Source organism: Poecilia reticulata, linkage group LG17 (assembly GCF_000633615.1).
Source record: "Poecilia reticulata strain Guanapo linkage group LG17, Guppy_female_1.0+MT, whole genome shotgun sequence".
NCBI lineage: Eukaryota > Metazoa > Chordata > Actinopteri > Cyprinodontiformes > Poeciliidae > Poecilia > Poecilia reticulata.
The window spans coordinates 18,394,599-18,405,229 of record NC_024347.1 but is presented as its reverse complement, the minus strand read 5'-3'; the positions used below and the strand labels follow the sequence as shown (position 1 = coordinate 18,405,229).

The 10,631-nt window shown below is 37.9% G+C and overlaps 1 pseudogene; it reads right to left on the bottom strand.

Moving 5' to 3' along the window:
- Window positions 1-2,958: 2,958 nt before the first annotated feature.
- LOC103479644 (solute carrier family 12 member 9-like) overlaps window positions 2,959-10,631 on the bottom strand; it is a 9,124-nt pseudogene continuing 1,451 nt past the window's right edge.

Here is a 10,631-nt window from a genome sequence, read left to right as displayed (position 1 = left end):
AACGTGACGCAAGCCACAGATGGAACCGACTACTGATCAGAAGAAGCATGTCAGCTCCAGCCGGGATCTATGTGCCAAAGAGAAACTACATCCAGCATGTTCTTGTTTTGAAGACAGAAAAGACTTGTCTTTTCCCCAGACTCTTCAGCATCCACGCCCTCTTTAAGAACTTCTCAGATGTTGACATGAAAGCAATAGAAATACCCACCTTACGTGCCAAATGTAAATATTGATGCAAGAGATTACGACAATATTGTGGGTGTGTGCTTATCCCCCCTCCCCCCACACACACACACAGAGCTATTTTCATTTAAATTATAGCTGATAAAATACAGGTTGAGCATGTCAACTTTTTATTAGTTTAAATGAGGCCACTGACATAAAATTCACACCAAATGTCAGCAACAACCCAGATAACCCACAAATCAGTCTTCAGATTAAATTAATGGTTAAAAAAAGAACATGTGTATAACAGAAAACACATTAAATGTCAAGAAATGAATGTGTAAAAAGACAAAGCCCAGAAAACACTATTTTAAAATTTTTTGCCATTTGTAAAGAAATCTGCTAGTTTAGGTTTGTCATTTCAAAGTATTGGAGTTTTATGGTTCGCAAAGCAAAGAGATTTTCCCAAAAATCTCAATATTTCAAAATATACTATGATTACAGCTGCATTTCTAAACTTCTGAATGTACCAGAGGGAGGGCTGTTAGAGCCATAATCCAAAAGAAAATCACAGTGAACCAGCCGTAAACAGGTGGCCCTTGTAACATTTCTGGTGCAGAGAAATTAAAATTTCAATCAAGTGTTGTCCAGAAACCAGACTCTCAAACAGTTTGAGAGTCTTGAAATGAGCAGGTACAATTTTATCCATTGAAAATTACAAGTAATGCACTCAACACAAATTGCCTCTTTGAGCAAGTATGGAAGACTGTCGGGAAAAAAATCATGCTAACACTTTTATTAGAAGCAGAAGATTTGGACAACATATAAAAACAACATAAAACTGAGACAGTAGTTCCAAACACAAACAAGGGGACTATTATTTGGATTCAGATAAGACAGTCAAACTGTGCCAGAATGACCAAATCACCTGACTTTGATCCAACTAAAAATGGAAAGAACTGAAGATCAGAGAACATAGAAAAGAGGCCCAAACTCCAGCCTTTGAGATTTGAAGAGTTTGTAGAAGACACAGTGGGTCAAACTCACACATGAGTAATAAATGCACTAGTTTCTTTCTCCATAGAAGAGGCATCTTAAAGTGGGGGGAAAAAAAGTGCTTTCCCTGGAAGCATTTAATACATTCCTGTAAATGGAGTCAATGAATGTCTTTTTTCTTTTATTGATAATTTCATTTGGGGACTAATTTGCCTTGATTTCTTTGCATGTGTGGGTTATTGCTTTAATCTGGTTTTAACTTTAAAGACATTGCTCCATTACAAACACTTATATTAAGGGGAACTGGTTGTAATTTTGTGTCATAAAGGGTTTTTACTGTATACTGCAGCTTCAAAAATAATAAAGTCCTTAAAAACCTCACTTGAAAGAAGGTCAAACTCTTGAGGCCTTCTCTAAATTAATTTTAAATGATTTGTAGAGAATAGTGCACGCGAAGCTAAAGTGGGAGTACTTTAAAACATGCTTCTCGTTTGCACACACATCTTCACAGGTTACTCTGACAAACAAAACATTAGGTTAAATGGTGATTTAAAATTCTTGGAGTTTAAGTGGTGTGGTGATGTTCCACCTACGAAAACGATAACAATGCAAATAAAATACATGTATATAAAAAAACACGGCGCCAGCTTAATAAAAGGTCACAATAAAATGTACAAGGATTAAAGTGCTTTTCCATTATCAGTAAATCTGATCAGCATCCGGAAGTGAGTCAGTTCTTCCCCCTCTCTACTTGTTGGTTTAGTAGGTGGAGAGAGCCGACATCCATCCATCCAAACTGAGCAACYGGAGGCTTCGAGGGAACAGCTGCCAATTTGTTCTTTCCAAATAAAGTTCATCTCAAGCCGCAGAGACATGCCAAGAAAACACAAAGCAGTTCATAGCATCTTGATGCCCGTTTGTCTTAGATGGAGCCAACCCTGCTCCCATCTGGGGATACACGCTCTCTCCCACAGGCTGTTTGTCAGAGACGTGTAGGTGGGTGTCGGTACTCACAGAATGAACTCATGGAAATTTCGTCAAAGCACACGTGGCATTTGCCGCCAATGGCTCTGCTTAATCAGTTGGCAAAATGCCTTAATCACCTATTTGCTGACGTTTGTGGAGTGAGGTGAACATTCACACACTAAGAAAATGTCTTGAGTGAAGTAAACAGTACATGACTTAATGTCTATTCACTAAATAGAAGCACATCATTTGGAGGTAAACTATTCATTTTAGGCAAAAGAGCAGGTCAAGTATAATACCACGTTGGCCTGTGCTCATTTAGAAAAGGCGAGGGCATCGCAGGAAAGCTATGATGAAATCTATTTGAATCCTTCGACATTTTCAGAATTTTTTATATTTTAAGTGGAGCAGTATTTGTCATTTCATAGTTCAAAAGTTATCAAAATGCTGTGTATATCAAGTATGACTTAGAAGAAATTTAACTTCAAATGCCTTGAAAGTGGGCCTCTGTCTCTTTAAGCTCCTCTTTCCAACACTCCACCATCAGCATGTCACCTCAATAATGTTCCTGATGAGCTCTGCAGAAGGACCAGGTATTTGCCTGGTGGAACTGTAGTGTCTCATAGCTGCTGAATTATTCAGCTAGACAAGTAGATTCAAAATACTTTCATTTAAGAAAATGGTCCCATTTGATTTTAAGTGCCAATTATCGGTCAGATTTCTAATATATAAAATTAAAAGCATTCAAAACTTGTAATTTGTATGCTTCAATAGTTGAAACTTATGAAAATCACATCACTGAGAAAACCCACAGAGTCAAGTTTGTCCACATCACCTCACACCAAAATAGTTTATTCATTGTAGTGCTTTCAAGATTTAAAAGAAAATACCAAGATATTTTACTGTGGTATACATTCATCCATGAGATTGAACATGCCCAAGAGTAAAAAAAAAAAAAAAAATGCAATATATATATATATATATACATATTGCCGCTCCGCCGATAGCCTAAATTCCTTGAGCATCTTCTGGAGCTTCGTCTCCTCATCTTCCAGCAGCATACAGCCTGCCTCCACACATAAGAGGTGAAGTTTTGCCCGTTTCCAGGCAGGACGCAGGCCAACTGCATCAGGAACAGGGAGCAGATGTTGACATAGCTGTGACTGTCTGGATGAAGAAGGTTCAGAGGCCAGAAGTCTACAAATGGTCTGACTGAGCTTTAGGGGGCCCCAAGACATCCTCCCGACAGAACTGGTTAAAGTAACGAGCTAGAGCCACATTCTTTCCCATTTTTACAGTATCGGCAATAATAGACACGTATTCCTCTTCCTGAAGGTGTTTAGGTTCTTCAGGCCTCCGTACACTTGGGAAGAAGACGGGGTTCTGCGGCTCAGAGTCTGCTGCTGAATCGGAGTCTGTGGCTGAATCGGAGCTTAATGATGGGAGAATTTGACTGGCGAGGCCATCTTCAGGTGTGTAGTCATCTCAAAAACCCAGCACAAGAGTGGTCTCATCCCACCTAAAGCCAGCAGATGTGTTAGCACGATACTCAACAAATGTCAAAGATTTTAAAAATAGAGTGGTTTGATCCTACCATAGCCTGAGATGAAGAGCAGATTTTGAACTCCATGCCGAATAGAGTCAGCCAGAGTTAGGTTCACAAACGCCTTGATTTCTAAATGATCCACCAAAGACAGCCAGGAATCATAACAGCTCTGCAGGGGATTGGTTGGCAAACCATCTGCACAATTACAAAAGACACAAACGATAGAAGCATAATGACAGACCTTTAATTACCGGCAAGAGATGCGTGTGTTCAATCTGCGTTAGAAGTTACTCTAAATGACACAATTATGTTTTGATTGTGGTGGTTGGAATACCAAAAAATTTGATGTGGTACAGTTTGCATCATTGCAGTGGCGTTACAAATGAGGTATACAAGAATATAATTTTCTAACATGATTGTAGTTTTCTAGTCTCAGCAGGAAAAGATACCATGGTTACGTAATTATATGTAGGAACAGAAAGACCCAAGGATGATTGGGTACCCGTCTCAAACTGATCCATCTTTCATGCTGACATCATTAATGACATGGAAATAGATATTGGCACCCAGCATTTTATTGAAGAAAGCACCAACTTAGCTGATGTAGCTTATAGAAGTGAGTCATTTGAGAAAACCTATATTTTTCTATCCTAAACAACGAATAATGAATAATTACAGAAGTCACTCCAAACCCAAGCCATACTTTTGTGAATTTAGATGTTCGCCAACTCATTAATGCCAAATCAGCTGAAAAAGTCATCTTTCTAAACAAGACACCCGAAGGTCAGAGTTTTACCTGACCATAAATACCACTGGCATGTAGTAAAACAATATTACTGCAAGTGTGAAGTATCCATTTCTCAGGAGTGCTGTAGCTTTTTGTAGACACTTACCAAGCAGTCCAAGCTCCACATGTCCCAGGACATACAGGCCGCTTTTCTTCAGGTCGTTGATGAAAGTCATAAGACTCGTACAGGTGCGAGGGTTTGCAACCATCAACACCACCTGTGGTCTCCAGAACTTCACATGGTCCTTCCACACATTCAGAAGCAACAAGTACTTGCAAACGTAAAAAAAAAAAAAAAAAAAAAAAACTTAATGTTTACATTAACTTGGTCTTGAAAAATCATCTACGCTCCTTGAACTTTCAAATTTTAAGTTACAGCTACAAAGCTCAATGTATTCCATTAGGATTTTTTTAATGACCATACAACAAAAAGTAGCACCCAATTGTGAAGTGGAAGAAACTGGCTTTTAAAAAATTTGCACAAATATTTGAATGCGGCATGCCTTTGTGTTCCCTCTCAAGACCACCAACTCTGCATGTCTACCCATTCTTTGGAAAACACTAGTTCAAACCAAGACGCAATGGAAAGTCATCTTGCCACAGATTCTCAATTAGCTTCACGCCTAGACATTGACTAGGCCATTTTACCAGGTAAAAACACTTTGACCAAAGCCAATCCTTTATGGTTGTATGTTTAGCATTATGGTTCTGCTTGAAAGTGAACTTTCACCTCAGTCAATTGTTTTAAAAGCTCTAGCAGGTTTTCAGGCATCAACCAATTTCCCCATCAAAATTGATCAGTTTTTTTTTTAAAATAAGATTAACATCTCTCAGCATGATGCTGCCAACACAATGTTTCACCATGGGAATGGTGTGCTCAGTGAGCTACAGTGTTGGCATTATGCCACACAGCCCAAAAAGTCTAAAATTTGGTCTCATCTGACGGAGCGCTTGTAGTATCCCCTCATGACAAAAAGGACCACTTCTTCATTACACAATTATACTGAACTTTGTGTTAGCCAGAGCATAAAATGCATAGAAACTTATGGTTTAATGCATTACTAACTTAAAGTAGGAGCTCATCTTCCATACTTGATGGAAGATGAGAGCTTGACTGATCCAGCCCAAGTTGCTGATGGGCCCCAGGGAGTGTATGAGCACCCAGAGGAGCAGCATAAATCCTATGCTGATAAAAGTATGAATGGAACTAATAAGGAACATCATAACCAGGCAGCCAAAGATGCCCAGAGTGCAGGTGTGCCATGTGAAACAACGGAAAGATGGTCTAACAAAAAAAAAAAATTGATACACTGTTCAGGCAGGTAAATCTCAAAACATAAATCCCACAGCCTCCAGTGCCAGTACCTGAAATTTGGTGCCGATGCCTATTCAAGTGCCAAACAGGCCAGATTTACAGAAGCGTACATCAACAAGACCAGGATGGATACAATGCCAGCGATGGTGTTCAATTTGCCAGCAAATAGCACCATCTAGTGGAGTGAAAACATAACTTCAGTTTATGTGATACCTTCAGAATTGCCAGAAAATATAACTATAGTATGACAGCTTAATATTAAGACATTTGCTTAAATGAAACTGAAGATGATGCAAACATTTAGTTTTCCCTTGGAGTGGTTAGATGATAACATTAGTCATTTCAGATCTGAAATGTTTCATGTTTACTTCAAGATAGCCACCAAACAAAATGCCAAATCTATTATTTCAATCATCCATTACAAACTTTTAGCCGATGCTCTGAAACACATTTCCAGCCTTTTATAGTTGAACTTTTTGAAGTACTTCATAAGAGTGCATAAGTTATTCCATCATAACAAGACAACTGACAATACTACTTGTTACATTTGAACTGCCTTGTTGCTGATAAAGTGCTATATAACCAAAACTTATTCTTCTTCTACTTATCCAATTCACTTAACTAGGGTATTCAAATTACCTGAAAGGTAAAGGAAATGGACCAGAGGATACTTTCTTATACTAGTATACCAACCCTGAATAGAAGTATTTAGTTAATTTACTTTGGATCAACATTAGCTTTTTCTTTTGCTCTGGTTTGTTTATTTTTTGTATTTTCTTTCAATTCCTGTATTGACTTGTTGCTGAAAATATGGTTTAAAAATAAAATTACCTTTAAGTCAATTGCCATGTGTATAAAATCCTGCACAAAGCCATGCAGACTGCTTCTATACATATTTATAAAAGAATGGGTCACTTTCTGAAACTGAATTCTAATGTGGTGTTGGGATATGATGCACAAATCCAGTCAGTTTAGAAATGTCCTGTCTACCAAATATTCTACAGTCAAGTGTTATCAGTATTATAACAAAATGGAGGCAACTGGGAATGACAGCAACTCAGTCATGTAGTGATAGACCAACACAATCACAGAGTGGGGTCTGTGATATGCATTTTTTTTAAAGGTTAGAAATCCCTGTTGTCCTTCAACAGATGGCAAGGACCGTGAAAACAGTTAAGTGGCCCTACCATCTGCCACAAACACACAAAAAGTAGGGTCATATAAGGGGTGGCCAATTCTTTAAAAACTTGTGTACTCCATGTTATACAGAACTTAATAGGTGTAGGAGATAATTCACATGATTCTCATCAATAATCAAAAATGTCCCGCTAAAGTAGAGATGTCCACCTTTTTGTTAGGAATAACAATATGGATTGGCAAATGGGATTCATTCTTAAACCATTACCCCATAAGCTAAAGATTTACCTGCACAAGAAACCAGGAGATCAGTRCAGAAACCCAGGGGTTTCCACTGCGAGATGTTCTCCTTACCAGCGCCAAGACGCCACCTGTACAAATGTGGAACATTATGAAAATCTCTCATATTGCTCATCTAAAAAATCACAAACAACTGAGTCATTGTGCACTTGTGAAGCTGAACAAACAATGGAAAAGGTTTTTTCCGTCTAAGTGAACAGAGCAAGCCATCTGTTGACAAACGATGCCTTCCTCATTAAAATGCCTGCACCATGAAAAATCAGTAACAAGTGACATTGTCACAATAAGGAGCAATGCCAATTTTAAACAGATGGATGAATATTAAAATGCTTAGACAAGCACAAGAGAAGCCTAATTAGATAAACTAAACAATCAAAGCAGAATCAGCCTGCTTTAATCACCTCATTTTATCCATATGAGCTCATTAGTTTATTCATTCATTTCATGTGATTATTTTAATTCACATATGATGTAGATAAATCAGGACATAACATCTTACTTGTTAAGACTTTATATCCTGTGTATAATAAGACCTTAAACTCTCAGGGTCCAAAACTGTGGTTGGTAAACTCTGCAAACAGCAGAACATGTTTCATATTCTCACCCAGCAAGTTATCTTTGGCCAGAGCATACAGGATCCTGGAAGCTCCTATGAGGTTACTCATTGCAGCAGACATGGCGGAGGAGTAGATACCAACTGTCACCATGTGAGACCATACATTGATGTCCTCCAGAAAACTGTAGTCTCTCTGGAAAAGGTAGCAACACGCAATCCAAAAAATATGAGCAGCAACATTTTGGTTAATCATTTGACTACAATTAACCAAAACAATGCTTTTTTTTTTTTTGACAAGTTATTCCATTTTTAGGAATATTTTGTAGCTTTGTGTGTAAATTTTCCTCTGACCGTTCACAGGATGCTGCAGCCAGCAGACTGTATGCAATGAAGGTTGTAAGAACAGCTGCAAGCGTTCCTCTTGGGATGGAGTAGCTGGGGTGTTTTAGATCACCCAATAACACACAGCAAAGGCTTTCTTGAAAATAAACAAGTTCACCACCATTATGCAAGAGTTTGGCTTTCACAAAATTGGCACACATCTTAAAAACCCTTGGATTGTCTGGACCAAAACTGGATAAAGAATGTTTTATGCATACATTTATAAATGTATTTTATGCACACAAACGTACTGTTCAGGATTTTTGGCCTCATTGCTTTACATTTCATTTGTAAACAGCACATTTTTAAGGTTGATATTGACATAAAAGTTGTTCTATAGAACATCTCTCTTCACCCCAATGAAGTGCATTTGAATTTTTTCCCATCCAGCATAATTTTCACTTGCAATTCTTTATTGTAGCCATTTTGTTTTGATATTTTTAATATGCATCTTCCTGTTCATCTACTGTGTTAAAAACGGCAAGAACAAATTTATTTTATGAATTGTTTAGACATTAAAATTACCCATCAATTTCTGAAATGTGATCTGGAATTTCATTGGGGCACAACACATGTATCCTGGCATAAAAGCAACAGGAACAGTGTTAAGATAATTGTCAAAATGGGAGATGGTGTTAAATTAAGTACTTCATTTGGGACTGTGAATGTCCCTTCAATAATTTCTACCTCGTTTCATGAGGAAATAAGCTCCCATTTCACTGATTAATAGGCACCAAAGAACCACAAGTAATTCTTCTCTAAATATTTAGCCAGAAGGACATTGAAAATTCTCAGCTGTGTGGATGAGATCTTCAGCTTTCAAGTCTAATCAGTGAGAACATTTTGAGTGGACCAAGAAGTTCTGGATAAATGTATTAATGAGCGTTTAATTTAAACTGGCTGACAAAAAAAATTACAGTAGCTTCATTTTTCAGCTAAAGTGTAGAATGCAATTTAAAAGAAAATAAAGCAAGCTTCATCATAAAAGTAGCATCCAATTCCTCCACTGGAACCGCTTTATATTTTTTAAAACATGAAATCCGGCTGCTGAGAGACTATTTTTTGATAGGAGGCATCTGCACTTTTAAATAGCACAATACCCGACATGTTGGAGCCTGCCATGATTCCAGTGAAGCCATTGAACAAGACTGCAAACACTTGGGCAAAACTCATCATGCCACCAGTGGTGTAGTCAACCGCGTAACTAGCTTTAAGGGGTAAAAACAGGTCAGAGATTGTTTTTATAAAATCAAGACGTTTTAAATGTACACTGCATCCATCAAAAGAAGTTTGCAAACTTGACACCTACAGAATAGATTTCCCTTCGATGTGTTGAGCCAGAGGCCAGTATAGTTAGCAGTCTTTCCGTTTGTACTGTTGGATAGAGAGGTTTCTGGTAGAATCACCACAGCGGGCCCAACAGTGAAAAAACTAATGAAGATTGAAGCCAGAACGGTCAGGACGATGACAAAAACAACAAAGGTGGCTTTGGCATAAATGTGGGCTCCAACCTGTAAAAACAAGCCAGTGTAATTAAGCAACATTGACATTCACTGCATAGATGTTGACCTATATAATTTTCATAAATGGTGAACTGCAAAACTCCCCTAACACGAGTGCCATTTCACCACACTGGAATTTGCTTAAAAAGATGTGAAAACTTCCTTTCAGGGACCTTAATACAGCTTTTCCGTGTCCCAACAATCCGGTGAGGCGTGTCCTCTGCTTTTCTAACAAAGCGTAGAATATCCTCTGAAATATACCATCTGTATTTGTTTTCCCTTTGTGGTAGATTAGTTTCCACTGCATTTTAATAAAATTGTCACAAGTCAGTTCTTGATTTTATGGCTTCTCATTGTTTTTAAGCAGAGATGCAGACGTTTTACTATGCAATGCACTGTGGTTGATGTTAAACAAGCACAAGAGTAAGAGCTTTCTGCTGCTTTCTTCCTGCAATTTTGAAATTAAAAACAAAACAAAAAAGGTACCAGTTGAACTGGGATTAGTGAAGCAGAAAAACCACCACAACACACTGGAGCTGGTACATCAGACAGGCAACATATTGATTTAGCATTTTTTTTCTCATCACCATCATTACCTCTTTAATAAACGTATTGTTTATATGCACCATACAAATAAATTACAAACCTCACATATCACAATGGTTCATGGAAAGAAAAGAAAAAAATCTTACCAAACAGACTACAAAACACAGAAAGAGGAGGATAGTGCCGCAACACAGGCACGATGGCAGCAACCCTGATGGCAATATTCGGTGAGAACCCGTAAACACAGCAATCGCTAAGAAACAGTGAGAGAAGGCTTTAAGTACATGCAACACATCAAGAATGTCTCAAAACGTTAAATTAACTTTACCTTCTGGTATTCCAAAGGTAGACATGATGGCCTCCACCTAACCCAAAACACAGAGAGCACAGCCACAGATATTAGCAAAAAAAAAAAAAAAAAAAAAAAAAAAAAA